At 43.7% G+C, this 18,382-nt stretch overlaps 1 pseudogene; it reads left to right on the forward strand.

Moving 5' to 3' along the window:
• LOC145401976 (maltase-glucoamylase-like) overlaps positions 1 to 18,382 on the forward strand; it is a 223,993-nt pseudogene that overhangs the window by 180,210 nt on the left and 25,401 nt on the right.

The following is an 18,382-nucleotide window of genomic DNA, read 5'->3' on the forward strand; positions in this document are numbered from 1 at the left end:
AGAAATATCCGTAAGACCAAATTAAAAAGTTTCTACCTACTCGTGAAATAAAAAACGTTCAGAATGAGAATTGTTAGTGGCTGGAACAGCAACAAACCGATAATCATACTCTTACCACTGCTGGTAAATGTATGTAGAACCTTCTGTAGTTTGTGTACTGTAAGTCTACATGTCCTATGATGTTATCTGCACTGAAGAAAAGTAAACATTGTCACATATAAGTCCAAAGACACTGCACCAAATATCTCCTTTCCTGTCGTTCAAGACTTGTAGACGCCCAGAGTAGTTCTGTAGTTATTAACATCTGTGTTCCTCGAGATTTGGCCACTCAGAGGTTCTTTCTATAACAAATCAGGCATATTCTGATGTAAACATATATTCATATCCTTGTCCATTTACACTCCGATGATTCCACCCTTCATTTTCCACCCCTCTCCCGTACCGACCATCACAGCCATCATGACAACACTCACGTGATAAGAGGAAGAGCTACAGACATGACGTTTTACTAACACCCCGTCTAACCTCTTTTTCATTAGGCGAACGTTACATACAGCCTATTAACTTATTCCTTATTCGAACAGTCTGTGTCGCTGACGAGCAACTTAACGTGTGGTGGAGCTGTGCATCCTGCGTTCACCTGGGAGACAAACCTCTCCATATTTCTCTGTACCTCGCAATGTGAATGGACCCTGGTTCGATACTGGTGAGGCGCTGTGTACTGCAGGGGGACGTCGATTCCTTACACGGTGTATGTTCTATACTATACCGGACGATCCCATAGAAGCATTTGCTTACTTGTGGTTGACCGGTTTACTTGGCCAGACAGATGGGATCATGTAACAACAACAAACAACCAGTATAACACACACTTCAGCAGACAGCCGCCACGGTTAATTTTCTTTTGCCCTTTACAGCTACCAGCGCATGAGTACGAGCCACACCAGCGAGCCGTGGAGATGGGCGCCTACATCACATGGCCAGACGACACCAACGCCACCACCATTGAACACAACCACGCGGGAGGCAACCACAGTAACATCATGCTGGGTTATGTTAGTACATTGTTACTTGAACGGGTCTCACACTAGATATTGCCTCAAAACACACACACACACACACACACACACACACACACACACACACACACACACACACACACTCGCTGGTGCAGTGGTAACATTCTCGCTTGCCATCTGGTAGACGGGAGTTCGCGCCTCGCTCAGGTTGCGAAAAGTTTCACTGACGAAGTGGGTGGTTACTGTCCCCCTGAGCAAGGGGACGGGTGTGTGCTTGTGTGAAGGTAACAGCCTTGCCCATAGATCGGACTATATGAGCTCTCAGCTCCCTTCTGGAAGGGTAAAAGCTGACGATCACGACCATCAAGTGATCCTGACCGACCCGGTGAATCACACACACACACACACACACACACACACACACACACACACACACACACACACACACACACACACTTAATTTTGGAACTGTTGGGGTTGGTACTTGGTTGTAAATTTCATAGTCTCTTTCACTTCTAGAGGTCCCATCCAATTTAAATACTGTAGTCTGGGGTTGGAAGAACGAAACAAAGGTAATACGAGATCATACTAAGCATGGAATATGTTAAGCTGATATTGATATGAGAGGATCATAAAAATTTACATTATTCTGTTTCAGGTGTGGCCAGAGAACAGGACAGCCTTCCCCTCGTTCTTGAGTGTGGCCGGGCAGGAGTGGTGGATGGACGAGATTGAGAGGTTCTACCAGGATGTTCAGTTCGATGGCCTGTGGATTGTAAGTAGAAAATACATGTTGTTAGGAATGAATCAGGTGAAGTGGAAGGTTTTCCTTGTGGGATCATTTGAATGTTTCGAAAGATGGAAGGATTTTAATCATAGTCATTCATCATTCATTCTACCCTCATATTTTATTCTGCCTCATAACTTTCAGTTACATTTATTATCAGTATCATCTGCTTCCGTATTTGTTGAACCCTGCTAGCGGCTGGGGTCGGTCTACAAACGCATTAGTCGTTGAGTCACTTGTTGTAACCAGGACAGATCCAGGCCAAACTGGACCCCCAAGGGCTGCTCCAGCAGTCGTCCTTGTATCTAACTGGATGATAAGAGATATTTTCAGAGGATTTAAGTCATTCGCAAAGATTCTTTGGTTGACAATTTAACCCGCCCCGTCCCGTCGATGTATGGGTATGTTGCAATATTTTGCATTTGCCAGTCCCAGCGCTGTCCTGGTACATCGTGCAATTGCAAGGTCCCTAATTTGCACAATTTTCAATTTTTGCGCATGATTTTTCGTACGTATACACGGGACACCTTCCTCTATTCCTCTACAAGATGTCAAGCAGGGACAATGCCTTACACCGCATAACCTCCCCCCTCCCCCCCTCACGCCATTGTCTCGGCAATTCACCTGTTACCAGTGACCTGGCCAGTAAAGATATTCAGGGCCAGAATGATTCCCCAATCGATGACAATGTGGAGGACAAAGTTTACATAGCATTAGAAGAAGAAACAGTCAGATATAATGATCAGGTAATGTGGCAAAAGAAGGTCAGGTATGGTGATGAGTTAGTGAGTGAAACAATGCTTATAATGCCTATATTACTGCTTGAAAACCAATATACTCTCATACTACATATAAATTCGTACCAATAAATAAATACCATTTATGAGTTATGTGAAATAGTTACCCTCCCATAGAACTCGTTTTCTTTGGTGCCAGCCTGTTAGAAAACCCGGTCAGGTAAGGAGGTACTCCTACCTGGATCGAGTATTTTAAACCTCAGGTGAGCGATTTCTCTATGAATTTTCGATGTTTCTCACCAAAAGCGGAGGTTTTAGCCAAAAAATTTATTTTCGAAAATACTTCGGGATTGGGGGATGTCGGAGGTGCAGAAAACCTCGGGACGTGACGGGTTTATAAATGCAATAAGATTCTTTATGAGTACGAAATCAGATTCATAAAATGACCTCTTTTGGCTCTTTCTGTTTATTTTATTGGCCAAGAATACCAAAGGGTCTGACAATAAACAGTTTGGCAGGTCTAGTTTCATAGCCTTCCCTCATTCCTTTATTTTCCCTCTCTCATCTCGTATTCCTCCTTTCTTTCCGCCCTTTCATTACCCTTCCTGTCACCCCATTGCTTCTCGTATCTCTCCTTTAACTCTCCCATCCCTCCCATGCCCCTTCTATCCCTCTCTCACCCCTTCCATTCCTCTCTCACCCCTCCCATTCTCCCTCACCCCTCTCATTTTCCCCTCACCCCTCACATCTTTTCCCCAGCCTTCCCATCTCTTCTCCACCCCTCCCATCCCTTCCCCACCCCTCCCATCCCTTCGTCATCCCTCTCATCTCTCAGCCATACCATCTTTTCCCCACTTCTCTCATCTTTGTCCCCCTCCTGTTGTCCTGCCCTCACCTGCTGCATCCCTTTCTCACCATTCCTACTCTACCCCTGTTGTCCCTCCCTCACCTACTGTATCCCTATCTCACCTCTCCCATTTCTCCCCTACCCCCTTACCCCACCAATCTCTCCTTCGGCCCTCCCGTGCATTCATGTTTTAGCAAACTGCAGACTCAGATACAGGCAAACATAGTCATTACAACACCAGCTTTCACATCCAATGGTCTTCCTACGACACTCCTTCCTCGTTTGTATTTCGCTAGCAATGAGAAGGGTTATTTCGAGATATCACTCGCCTTCTGAGGAGATGGTCCAGTCCTGCTGTGGATCGACATGGAATGATACAGATACAGATAGTGCTAGTCAAAAAAAGTTCTATGGGAAGAATGTTCTGATCAACTCTCAGTTCTTTCGGTAACAACTTTAACAAGTCATCACCCTTTCCTCCAGTAAAATCTTCAGATGGCAACATTACAAATGACCCCCGTGGGAAAGGGAATATTTTTGTCAGTACATTTGCCAGAAATTCTACCATAGAGGAAGTCAGCCAGAACGTCCCAATACTAGAACTTGACTCTCCTGAAATTGTTCCATTTAAAATACAGAGAAGAAACGTAAAATCCATCCTAGACAATTTGCCAACCAACAAAACTTCAGGCCCAGATGGAATTCCTCCAGTTGTTTTCAAAAAGTGTTCCCCAGAACTTGCCTCTGTTCTAGCTAAATTATTCAGACTATGCATACGTACTTTTTCATTCCCTAATTCATGGAAAGAAGCCAATATCCACCCAATTCCAAAGGAAGGAGGTTCCTTTGACCCTTTTGATTACACAGCAATAGCTGTCACATCTTCTCTTGGTAAAGTATTTGAAATTTTAATTAACAAGCACATAGTTAAACATCTAGAATCCAACAACTTACTGTAATTAGTGATAGACAGTTTGGTTTTCGTCACGAAAGATCCACCATTGACTTAGTCTCCTGACTCATACCATCCATCATTCAATTGGTCAACATGGAGAACGCATGCATTAGCCCTTGATATTTCTTAAGCTTTCGACAGAGTGTGGCACCATTCCCTGCTCTCCAAACTCCCTCGCTATGGACTGACGTCTTTTGTTCCCCTGCTTTCCTCATATCTCAGTAACAGAAAAATGAGTTAAAGTAGATGATGCATATTCCAATTTCCACTCAATTAACTCCGGCGTGCCACAGGGATCAGTTCTGGCGCCAACCCTGTTCCTGGTTCATATTAATGATCTCATATGTCACCCACAATCCCACCCACTCATATGCAGATGACTCAACACTTAACAGTTCATTCACACTCAAACACCCATTTACAGAGTCTAATATCTCTAACTCTCAACTCAGTACAGCCATCTCCTTAAAACAAAACTTACCTACGATCAATGAATGGGGACAAAATAACCTTGCCTCATTTAATGCTAGTGAAACCAAATATATACAATTTACTAATAGATAGATATCAGTGCTACTAACATTCCCATATCCAAAAGAATTGAAATTCTCGGTGTCTCACTTAGTAATGTCTTCAGCTGGACCTCTCATGTCAGATCACTTGCTAAAACCGCCTCAGAGAAGCTTGGATTATTGTGCAGAGTCCGTAACTTCTTCACCCTGAGCAGTCAGTTATAATTTATATGAGTCATGTGCGCTCTCAGCTTGAATATTGCTCACCCTTGTGGAATGGATGTGGAGAGGTTGCACTACAACAGCTAGACAAAAGTCAGAACAAAGCTGTTGGAATTATTAATAACCCTGCTATTATAAATAAATAATTTACCTCCCCTACAAGCAAGAAGGAATGTTGCATCCCTTGCATTATTTTACTCATATTTTTATGACAAATCCTCAGACGAAGTAACGTCCATTGTGCCACCTCTTCATGCCTTCCCTCGTGCTACACGGGCATCTGGTAGCGCTCATGATTGGAATGTCACACAGCCATATTGCGGAACTCCTACCTATCAGAATTCTTTTATTCCCCGTACTGCATCTCTCTGGAACTCGCTTCCCCGGAGTTGTTTCCCCCCAAACTTCAACCTACAGCTGTTCAAGTCCAACTGTTACAGATATTTTATGAATGGAGGACGCCAGTAATCTGGTGTATGGATATTTTTTTTTATTCATTTGCTTTTCCTTTCTCCGTTCTGTTATTTAAAAAAGAAAAAAAAAGTAATGTAGGGCAGTAATATTGTCTTCTTCTGCCGCTGAGCTGTTAAATAGCAAGAATATAGGACTTGTAACTAAAAATGAAATGGAAGGGGTGTAGAGCCCTATTATCGTTTTTTTATGATTTCTAACTTTGGGAAATATGTTACAAAATGTCTAAAATCTTCGTCAGTTTAAGATGAACGGACTGTAACTTCTGCTGTTCCCCACAGGACATGAACGAACCCGCCAACTTTGGGACGAACGAGGCTAAGCCGTTCAACTGGCCCGAGGGTGTGGACGACTGGGCTCTGTCCTGCCCTGCCTCACAGTGGGACGACCCCCCTTATGTCACGAGTAAGTGCAGTGGGATAGAGAGGGAAGGAATGAGGGAGAGAAGCTGGGAAGGAGAAAGGAGGAGGGAGAAGAGAGAGAATGGAATGATAGACCTAGAAACGATAAATGTAAAATTCCACTACTTGCATCCTGTCTCACTGGAACGTCTTTACGAATATGTAACTGGTAGGTGGACATAAGGAGGATAAGAAAGAAGAAGTTAGGAATAAATAAGAGAAAAAAAGGAAGGAAAGACGCAGTGAAAAGGAGAGCGAGGGGAATTACTTAAACTGGTCTGCCTCGCCTTATCTCAGTAGCAGGTGCTGGGAGGGAGGGAAAGAAGGAAGGAAGGACGGGAGGGAGGAGAGCGAGAGAGAAATTGACAAGGTGAGAGGACCCGCCTAACGTTACTAGTACTCGTAGATTAGGCGCAGGGCAGGTGTGAGGGAGGGAAGGTAGAAAACACAGAGATGGAGGGAAAGGGGAAGGAAGAGGGAAAGAATAAGAGAAAAAGTTCATAATTAACTCCTGCCCTGTCTCACACTGGAACGGTCACGCCCCACGCCAGTGGGTGTAGGGAGGGGAAGAGAACTGGGGGAGGGAGGGAGGGAGGGAGCGAGAGATTAAGGATGGCGAAGAGGGAGGAGAAAAGGAGGGAAAAGGGTGGCAAGATGAGGGAAAAAGAGAGAAGAGGGAAAAAAAGGGAAGAAAAAGAGGGTAAAAGTTGATGAGAGAGAGATGAGAAGGGAAGAAAGAGAAGTGATGAATAAGATATGGAGGATGAAGAGGGAAAGATAAAGGTAAATAAGGATGACATTCCTGTCCTGCCTCATAAGTGGTTTGAGGAAGGGGGGAGAGAGACACGAGAAAAGGGAGGGAGAAAAGGACAGAAGATTGGAAGAATGTCAATAAGTAATGACGATGACGATGATGATGATGATGATGACTACTAAAGATTAAAGTCACCAAACACTTACTAAATAAGTAAGGGGTGGAGGGAGGGAGAGAAGGAGGGAAGAGTAGGGTGAGGGAGGGGAGGATGAAATGAGGGAAAATTGGAGGATTGGTGGGAGTAAAGAAGGGAGAAGAGGCATGAGGGAAGTAGGGAGGGACTTATGGAAGACAAAATGAAGGGAATGAGGGAGGGAAGAATAAAATGAAAAGGGAAGATAGAGAGGAAGGGAAGAGGAAGGGAGGGAGACAAGGAGTAGGGAAGAAAGGAAAGGAATGGACTGTGAGGGAAAACGAGAGAGGAGGAGGGAAAGGTAGAGAAGGAGAAGCACTAGTGGGGCTGGAGATACCAATTTAGTGACGAGGGTTTAAGTCCTTTCACTATGATGACGCACATTCCACCATAATCTTTTTTACTTCCGGATGATTTTATTCACTTCAGAAAAAATCTCTCGTGATGAAGGAGTTGGTTAAGGCTACATCTAAACCTTTGAGTTATATCTCTCCTAAATTAGATATAATCACAGGAGATATGAACAAAACGAAAAGAACGTCATCGAAAAGAAGGCGATAAACTGCCAAGAGGTCTGTTAACTGGTGTAATGTGCTCTCAAGAAAAAAGTGTCGGAAGCTCTTCCGCAGCGTCTTAGATTCTGGATCGATGGACATGTACGAGTAAAATTAAAAATATTGATAACACTGAGCTTCTGAGATATCATATGATATAAAGCAATCATTCTTCATGCTCATTTCAAATTGGTAACTCTTTAAGAAGGATAATTTTAGCATGTAAAGAGTAAAAAATAAGAATATTCCTCATATCCTTCACAATTTGACAATGCTATGGTTTACCCTTGTAGAGTCGTGTTTTGCTCAGGTCACCAATGTCAGCATACCAGTTTACTCACTAGTCCGCTCACTGATCTGTATTGCTTCACTGGAGAAGACCGCAGTAGTACTTTGAAGAACAAAATTAATGGAAGCCTTTAAAAAAACTTAAAAAGTACCTCAGACTCCAGAGGGTCTTTGCAGAAATGGAATCAAATTAAGACGCAGATGTGAACTTACTGAGTTGGAGGCATTTACCTGCATCATGCACGCACTTTACGAGTATTGAACATGTTCGACTTTTATGTTCAAAAGATGGTGGGAGAGGATGCGACATTGAAAGGTAACTCAAATGTAAACTTCACACACTTCTCTCCTTGTAAAGTCTTTATTATGCCCATAGACACTGAGTGACCTTGTAAGTGTGGCCAAATGGAAGCGAACCCATTTGATATGAGCCTCTTCTCAGATATGCAGGGCTTGTCTACAAGTGGTGTGAACTGTCAGGCTTAAAGCGATGAAGAGGATGAGGATAGTGTGAATGACAATGATTTGGTAATATTCTTGACACAGTGTGACAGATGACGATAATGATGATGATGATGATGATGATGATGTAGGTGATGATGATGATAATGATGATGAAGATAATGATGATGATGATGATATGATGATTAAAATTCGAGTGATACTGATATAAAAGAAAAGTGTGAAAACGGCGATAAACTTAGACATTTATGCTTATTCATCTTCATTTCACTTTACCCTGCAGGAAATTAATAATGACCATTCCTGATCAGCAATAATCAACAGTACTGAGATACTGACATAGCGTTACCTAGTGTCTGGCATCTGGCAAGAGATAGATAGTTACTTAGTGTGTCAGATGACGATACTTACAGAATAACTAAATGTTGCTGGAGACGTTTTATTTTAATTTGGAATTGCTCAAAACAGTAATGTTTGTTTGCAATTTATCCTCCCCCATTGAACAGGAAAAATGATATGATTTACGTTTTTCTTTTTTTTTTTTCCAATTATAGACGTTCACGAAGCCAAAATCCAAGATGGCTTCTGAAAGTCCCTTCAAGTCACATAATTTCCTTTGGAACATGTCATCTCTGTTAATGGACACACATCCCTGCACATCTTACAAAACACAGGGTCATCACATCTCAACAGGAGTTCATGGAACCATTCTCGACTACCTAAATAGGAATACACGAGGGAATGGGTTGATAATTGGGCATCTTCCCTATCTTACCCTGGAATCCTCTCAGAATGTCAGATGTCGGTGGAGGGAAGGAGGGAAGGAGGGAAATATGGGGAGGAGGAGTGGAGAGGAGTAAGAGAATTAGCAGGAGGAAAAAGGAAGAGATGGAGGGAAGGAAAGGGGGGGAGGGAAAAGAGAAGGGGGGAAGAAGGGGGAAGAGGAGGGAAGGAAAAGGGAAAGAATAAGGGAAGGAGAGGGGAGTGAAGGAGAAGAAGAGAAAAGGGGAAAGAGGGAGAAAGAGGGAAAGGAGATGGGCGGAAGGAAGAGGAGAAGACAAGAGTGGAAGTGGAGAGAAGGAAGGCACAAGGGAATGCCAGTTAAGTTATGATGGAAACAGAGGGCGTTGAATAAAGTAAAAATTGCCTCATTGTTCCCCATACGTCAAAAATGGATGGAAAGAGGAAGGAAAAGATAGAGAGATGGAAGGTAAGAGGAGGGAATATTATGGAGGAAAAGAATAAAATGGACAGGGAGGAAGAGGAGGGAGGGATTGAGAGATGAGAGAGAAGAAGAGGGAAAGAGACATAAAAGTCGTGAAGAGGCAAGATGTATTGAGGGAGAGAAACAATGAGAGGAGTAGGAAGAATAGGAGGGTGAGTAGGGCAGGAGGAAAGAAAGAGGGAAAGGAGAAAATGAGAGATGGAGGGGTGAGAGGAGGGACTACATACAGAGGCAGAAAAAAAACAAAGGGAGGAAGGGAAGAAGACGAAGAAGAAAAGAGGAAGGGAAAGGAGGGGGGAGGGGGAGGTAATGAAAGAGGGGAGGAGAGGGAGGGGAGGAAAGAGCTAAGGAAATACTTGTTGGTAGAAAAAAAAGGAGAAAAAAAAAACTCATTTGTAGTGTTATAAGGTCAAATTCTTGATGACTTGGGATCTTTCGTAACACAACTGCCCCATCGACTTATTTTACACATTACTGTTTTACCCTCTCTTGATTGGATCAACTCGTAACATTTTATTGCAGCAAACGCCAGACGATCCTGTTTAAGTGGGAGTAAGTTACAGGAGCCTGAGCACAGTAGTAAGGTCACCATTAACCTTCTCATGGTCAGAACAACTCGAGCATTGTGTTGTATCCTCAGAATGTCAGTACTCTCTGGTGTGTTACTGATTCAGACTATGGTGATACATGTTACTGGTTCAGACTATGGTGATACTAATCCTTTTATTACTGTGACGTTTTTTGTACTTCGTTTTTGCCACCGACGGATGATCTCATTCAAATTACCAAACACCTCGTAGTGAAGGGGACGAGAACCGGACTCCTATTACGCCTTCAGTACAAGAGATCTTTCTTTCAGATGAATGAAATCATCTGGCGGCATCAAGAAATAATACTAATGACGTCACTGTACTGAAGGAGTTAAGAAGACATAAATCACACACGAAAAAATGCAGATGTGTGCTATGGAAAATAAATCGCCAAGGAAGGGCTGCTGCGAAGACCCTGTTGCTATAGAGATCATTGTTTATTGACCAGCGAGGGAGAAGATCTGTATATGACTCCCGTCCATCTATTGCATGACATTACATCCTGTGAGTGGTGGTCTATACAAAAGGTTTTCTAGGCGTGTCTGTACCCACTCAAGAACGATTCCTCTTCCCATCATCCACCGCCCTCCCTTGCGTATTATCGCTCCTCAGCTGTCCATAACTTCTTTTCGATTTCCCCTCTCCTTCATATCTCGACTGTTTCATTCTCATACACTCTCCTAGTTAGTCTCCCTATCATATTTCGACACCTTATCTCTCCACCTCGATCTCTACTTCCCTCTCTTTCGCCTCCTTCCAACCACCTCACACTGTCACACAATCAACCAATCAGTCTGTCTATCTTTCCACCTTGTTCTAGGTCTCCTTTTCCTTCTCCTCCTGCCAGCCAGCTCACCTTCATATTCTCTTCTATAAGATCTCTCACATAATCTCTCACTTAAACTATCCACTTCGTTCTTGGTCTCCCTCTCCTCCTCCCAACCGCCTCATACTTTCACAGTCTTTCATTCTCCATTCGCTCCACATGGCTTGGGTGCCACTGGGAAATTAGGCAGTATTGGAAAAGTTAGAAGTTTGACGGCTAACAGCAAGGTAACAAATTAGTCTCGGCTCACTCCCTCATGGTGGGATAAACGCTGAAGGAGTAAGGGCATCACTTATTTTCTCGCTAAATTTTCTGACACAAACGACGCGAAACTTTGGAACGCGAATCAGTAGCTTTTATTTTATCACTGTAATAATTGCCATCCTGTCCATTGTCAGCATCGTAGTCATCATCATCATCATCATCATCATCATTATCACCTTCGTCATCCTAATCATCGTCATTATCGTCGTCATGATTGTACTCCATCACCAACGTCATAATCATATCACCATCGCCACCCATGAATTTTTATCCATCATTTATCGTCCATTGTCACCACCACCACCTCTACCACCACCACCATCATTTGTGCCTATTTTCTATCAGCTGATGAACGGGATGAGCAGGATCCAGAAACAGGGATATGAGAGCACTAAAATAGGAGAGTGTCAACACAGTGCCCAGTGAAGTAGGAAGCACACAAAATCTGACTCATTATTAAAGCCTTCGAATTTGTCTGATCTATTTCACATGCAAATTATTTACACATGGTCCTCTCTCTCTCTCTCTCTCTCTCTCTCTCTCTCTCTCTCTCTCTCTCTCCATATTGAGGAATAATGAAATACTTTATTGCATGGTTCGAAGCCATATGAAGCAGGTCTATATTTTATCCTGTTATGTCAGCTATTCATGTTATCCCCTTTAGTGTGGGCATGCGTTTTATATTACATTCTTGCTTCCTTTTAACGACTGCATTCAGCAGTTTAGTTGAGGACAGACTGTTCGAACTGGAGAGGTTAGGTATAGGCTAGCCATCTATTGCTTCCATGCTCAAGGTGAATGAAATCTTTGCATATCGGTGATTCTTGTGGAAAAGCAATCAATTTTGCTACAACGAAATTCCGATCAAACTGTTCTCTGCCTCAACCCGAGGTCGAGCCTCGTCCTTTCGAATGGTAGATGTAATCCCCAAATACCTGACCACCACCACCTCATGTACACACCTAACTTTGAGCAGTTTATTTGTTCATTTAATTAATAAATGAATTAATTAATTAATTAATCATTTTGACTTCCTTACATACTTGTATATTTATTTATGTAGACGATGGAATTAAGAGGAAGACATAGTAAAAAGGGTTCCTTTATGCCCAATCGACACTTCTAATATTCGCTTGGTCTTTACACTTCGATAGTCTGCTTTGAAACGCCGAGGACAGAATAAGGGAGGGGAAAGGAAAAGATGAATGGAAGGAGGGGAAAACGGAAAAGAGAAACAAGGGAGGGATAAGGAAGAGTGAAATGAAGAAAATATAAAGAGTTGTGAAAGGAAAGAAGAAAGGAAGGAGGGAGGAAAATGGATAAGAAGGGAGGAAAGAGAGAAAAAAGAGGGAGAGAGGAAATGAAACGGGAAAGGAAAGGAAAAAGAGAGAGGGAGAAGGGGAAAGAGGAGAGTGAAATGACTGGAGAGAGAAATTAAAAGACTGGTGAAAGGAGAGAAGAGGGGAAAGGGGAAGGGAGGGAGGAAAAACGGAAGAGGAGGATGGAATTAGAGAGGGAAGGAAAGAGGGAGGAGAGGAAGGAGGGCAGGGAAAAGGGAAAGAAAAAAAGGAAAGAGGTGGAGGAGGGGGAATAAGGAGTAGTGGGAGAGAGAGAGAGAGAGAGAGAGAGAGAGAGAGAGAGAGAGAGAGAGAGAGAGAGAGAGAAAGGAAAAAGACGCAAGGAAGACAAAGAAAATGGGAGAGAGGAGGAAACTAAGGAGAGACGGAAGTAGACAGGCAGGGAAAAGGAGGAAAGAGAGGAAACGAGGGAGGGAGGGAGGGAGGGAGGAACAGGAAGGAGCTAGAGAAGGAGAGAGGGAAAAGAAGGGAAGGTAGAAGAGATGGAGGAAAAAACGGAAGAGAGAGGGAGCTAAGGAGGGAAAAAGGAAAAGAAAGGAGGAAAAAACGGGAGGTAAAAATCGACCTGTCACTCTGGATGGCCTTCTGTATGTCACGAGGGGAGGGAGAGGGGAGGGAAAGGGGAGGGGGGGAGCAAAGAGTGGAGAGGTGTAGAGAAAGAATTGTCAGAGAGGGAGAGAAGGAAAAGAAATGAGAGATGAAGGGAACGAAGGAATGAAGGAGAGGAGAAAGAAAATACAAGAGATGGAAGGAACGATGGGGGGAAAGAAAGGATAGATGGAAGGAAAGAAGGGAAGGAGAAAAAAGGAAAGGAAAGGGAGAGGGGAATGGGAAGGAAAAAAAAGGAGGGAAGTAGCAAATGAGAAGGGAGAGGATGAAAAAGAAAAAGGGAGGAAGGAAGGAATGTAGAACTGGGAATTTGGAGGAAAGGAAGGGGAAAGTGAAAAATGGAAAAATGAAAAAGGAGGGAATGATGGAGAGAAAGCAGGAAAGATGAATGAATGGGGGGTAGGAAAGAAGAAAGGATGGAGGAAGAAGAGAAAGGAAGGAGAGAGGGAGGGATTAACGAGAGGGACAGATGGAAGGAAAAGAAGAGAAAGCATGTAAAGGAAGAAGGAAATATGGAAGAAGGAAGGAAGGAGGGGAGAAAGGTAGGAAAATAAAGAAGAGAAAGAAAGGAGCAAAAAAGAAGGCAGCAGAGAAGAAAGGAAGCAAGAAAAGGAAGACAGATTGGAAGAGAAGAGTGAAGATATGAAGGGAAAGAGAGGAAAGAGACAGTGAGGGAGGAGAGAGAAGGAGAGGGGTTAGGACGGGACGGAGAGGGAGAGAGATGGGGAGAGAGTGAAAAATTTAAGTAATGAGAGTGGGTGAGAAGAGGAGGAAACGAAGAACGAGGAATGAAGCATAGGGAATGAGGAAAGAGGAAGAGGCGAAGGAAGGAGGGAAGAAATGAACAGAAGGAAGAAAGAGGGGAAAAGTGGATGGGAGGGAGGGAAGAAGCGGGGAGATGGCGGAAAGAGGTTAGAAACAGAGGAATGAGAGGAGAATAGAGGACAAAGAGGAAGAAATTGTAGAGCAGAAAGGAAGAAAACTAGGGAAAGAGGGAAGAACCAAAGAGGAGGAGAAGAGAGGAAAGGAAATAATGTGGAGGAGAAAAATAGGGGGAAGGAACGTAGGGAAGGAATCAGAATGCCAAGTGATCATAGTAAAATGATCTAGTTGTCATTGATAAGTCATTTCGTCGGGTAAGGAGACTTCCTGGCACTTCTTCCTTATCCGTATACTTCTTTTACAGGTCCTCCAGTTTCGCGTTTACTAACGCGGTTCAAGTTTAGAACAGTGAGGCAGTGCTGTTTGTTTGCACTGGACTGGATGGATAGAGGAGACACACCATTGAATCTACGGTACCACGAAATTAAGGAGTAATATCTCTGGATTGAAAAGTACCGGGTATTGCTCGAAAACGGAAGCTGCCTTTAAAAGCAGAACTGGGGGGAACTGTGTTAATACATTCTTGTATGAAATAGACGCAATGTCAGTATACGGGAAGAACCGATAATATAGTTTCAGTATTCTTCCCTTAGGCCACCGACACGCTGCAACACACAGACTCTCAGCCCATTGCCCATTTGTCGAGGTCTTCTTTTTCATTACCCACAACTTTTCCAAAATGTACAGTTGCCATCGGACGGGTCTTTGATACAATGGTATCTTTACGATCAGTCAATAAAAGCTGTTAAAAAACTTTGTCTAGGCGGAAAATTACCAGCACTTCATCTTGAATGCCGGGCTAAAGCAAGAGATTAACACTAGATTATGGTGCTACTCACAAAGTACTATGGTAAGAATGCAGGGGTATAGTAATGCTTTATTATGCCACTGAGCTATGGGAATTAGGCTGCAAAAGAACGAAAGTCTTCGCCAAGTGAAGGTGAAAGATTTATGGTCAGTCTCTGTTCTCTCCCCTTGACCAAATCTTCATAAATGTATACGGAGTTTTGTGCTTTTTCATAGTTTTCTCTAAATCTAGAAAAAAAAAAAAGTTTCTTTGTCGAAATTAGCTGATGCCAGAACATAGGGTAGTAGAACAAAATTCACTGGACATTAACCCACTGGACAAAAACTCACTGATTAAAAACGCATGAGGACAAAAGCCCTTTGAATCCAGGTTCATTTACAGTTCTGATAAAACAAATGTGTAGTTAGACAATAAATTTTAGCTCAGACCTAACCAGTTCATTACTAAACTGTTTGTAAAAGATGCAGAGAAGAGCATCATTCGTAACATTTGTAACATGGTAGCAGTGAATGCTGTAGTTCGTAAAATACAATCAGTCAAGAAAGGACAAACACTGCGGGGCACATAGCTTCATTCACCTTCTAACTCCACCCACGCGGGTCCCTCTTTGCAACCCTCCAGGCAGCGGCTCTTCCTCCTCTAAGTATCTCCCGACAGGAGTGATCGACCTGATCCAGCCATGAGTTACGTGGGCTTCCCCTTGGCCTCCTCCACCCTGGATTAACTCGTTCAGAGCAGAACCAGCCTCAGGAAAATAGGCCACATGCCCATATAAGCTGGAGTTGGCGTTGACATGTTATGTGGGTAATAGGCCTCGATTCAGTCTCACGGAGTAGTCGCCCTGTATGCACCTGGTTGTACCAGCGATATCCCTTGATCCTGCAATGACACTTAGTATCAGAGGAGTCAATTTGCAGCTTCAAGTCACTGTTTAGTGTCTACGTCTCACAGCCATAAAGTAAAACACGGAGTACCAGCGCCTTGAAGTTGCGAACTTTCGTCATTCTACACAAAAAATGACAGCACCAAATATCTGAACTGAGTGAATCCATAACCCCATAGGTCAGACCAATATTGCAAGAGATCTCATTGTCTGATCTACTGTTGTTTTGGACCGCACTACCAAGATAAGTGAATCTTTCCAAGACTTCTATACCCTCATCACATGCTTGGACAGGCTGAACTGCTTCATCCAACCAGCCATCAAATGCCTGGACCTTGGTCTTGGTCCAAGAGACCTATAATCCCAATAGCTTCGCATTCTCATTAAATTCCTTGAGGGCACTCAGTAGTGTCTCCAGTTACTCTGCTAGGATAACGGCATCATCAGCAAAGTCAAGGTCGGTAACCCTGAAATTGCCAGTTGATACCCCATAGTGACTTTGACTCACAGCCCGGTTCAGTAGCCAATCCGTACATGTGCTGAAAAGTGTGGGAGCAAGGACACTTCCCTATCATACACCAAAACTTACTGGGAAGAAGTTGGATGTTCCCACCCCCCCTCACACACTTTACAGCACTCTCAGCATTTGAGGACAAGCCAACAATCAGTCAGATTATCCCTGGGGAGATCTCACAGAGTCACAGGAGTTCCCATAGTAACTCCCGATTTACTGAGTCAATTGCCTTCTTGAGATCCACATTGGCTGCTAGCAAACCTTGTCGAAACTCAAGATGACATTCCACAAGAACTCAAAGAGCTAGGATACGGTCAACAGTAGACTTCTTGGGCGTGAATCCATTTTATGTAGGCCTCTGAAACTTTAGTAAATGGTCTCAGATACGCTTCACCCCCAGCTTTGATCAGTTCTGCAGGGATGTCACAAACACCAGCTGCTCTACCACTTTTCAACATAGCCACTGCCTTCTTGATTTTATCTTCAGTTGGAGGGACAGCAGTCAGTTGCTGCACACAGCTAACAGAAGCTCTCCACTATGAGGTTCAGCTATATACAGCTGCTCAAAGTACTGCTCAGCAGAATGAGCTCTTTACTCACTTGCCCCCAACACGAGTCGTCCATCTGCTTTCCGAACAGAGTTTACCTGAGAGGTGAATCTGGAGAGGAGCTTCTTCTGAGGCTTGGTAGGTGAATCAAGGTCATTTGCATGAAAATTGCCCTCCATGTCCTCAGTGTTTTCCCTGACATACCTCTCCTTGTCCCTTCTCAATGAAACTCGTTCCTGTCAAGACAGAAGTCTGTGCTGTTCCCGATCCTCAGCCAGTCTGGCAGCACAACTCTCCGCAGTTGTTGGGGGGAGCGCAGTAGCTCATTGGTAGGGTGTCGGGCTTGAGACTGTGAGGTCGAGAGTTCGCGCCCAGCCCTGGTGGCTGCCATGCTGGGAGGGATAGTGCTCTCCCGTCACCCTAGCAAGGCTATATGATCTAATAAGGTCTAGCTGAGGGGATTATTCCTCTTTCCTTCTCAGTTGTGGTCAGTGTCCCCTGCGAGATGAATCCCATCCTTGATCTCGGGCAGTCCTCAGTACACTCATCAGCTGCTGGCAGGGTAGCACATTTAAAGGTATCCCATTGTTCAACAGTATCCTCAACAGCACTGAACACTTCAAACTGATCTGAGACTGCCACTGCATACTGTACTCCTCATCCCTGAGTTCCTCAAGATTGATGGCATCTTGCGAATCACTCAGTTTTGATTTGTAGCCTTAGAGTAGCAACAACAAGTCTGGGATCAGTAGCAAAGAACTCTGCACCCCTGAAATCCCTTCATTTCTGAAGGATCCTCCAGTGAGTTCTAACAAGAATGTGATCAATCTCCTTAGCAACCTACGGCATTGGGATACAAAGTCCATTAGTGAATATTTGGCTGCTGGAACCAGGATCCAGCAATTATTTATTTACGTGTTTTGGCGAAATTCAGAAGGTAAGAGCTATTGGCATTCCTGGTTCCAGAGCCATTAGGACTACCCAATTCCTAAAGCCCTCCCTGTTAGTGCCAGTATCTGCATTAAAGTCGCCGATGACCAGGCTTGTATTCTGCAAGAGGCACTATTCCACAAAAGAGTCAAGTTTGGTGTAGAATAGCTCTTTTTCTTCAAGATCGCTCATCTCAGTTGGAGTGTACACTGCAGTAAGAGAGGTGAAGCCCAAAGAGTGCTTCAGTCTAACCAACATTATACATTCATCAACCGGAGTAACTCGGTTGACACAAGAGACAAAGTGAACAGCACTGCCACAGCGACACCCCTAAGATGGGCACCATCATCACAGCTGGACCAGAAGTACCTGTAACCATCACTACTGATCTCACCAAGCCCAAGGTCGCCTCCTTTCAGAGAATTCAGCTATGCTGACCTCTCAATCGCTCCAACTTTCGTGATAATAAAGGCAGTCGATCATCCTTTGAATGGCTTAGAACATTCCAAGCCCCCACCCGCAGTGCCCTCCAAAGGCACTGTGTGGGGAGGCTTGGAAGTATAAAATTAACCCTTTATGAAAAAGTCGTATCTTTTCAGATACTAAGGTGTTTAGAAATGGAAGCAGTGTCCAACAGCTCTAAGGAACACTCCTGTCGAGTTTGTGCCTGTGAACAAATCTTTGAGTAGGTTCTTCAAACGTTTCTAAAAGCCACATATTTTTTCCTTTACTCATTTACTTGG

This window comes from Coenobita brevimanus, chromosome 57, assembly GCF_032717465.1.
Source record: "Coenobita brevimanus isolate Jiangsu-jjx chromosome 57, ASM3271746v2, whole genome shotgun sequence".
NCBI lineage: Eukaryota > Metazoa > Arthropoda > Malacostraca > Decapoda > Coenobitidae > Coenobita > Coenobita brevimanus.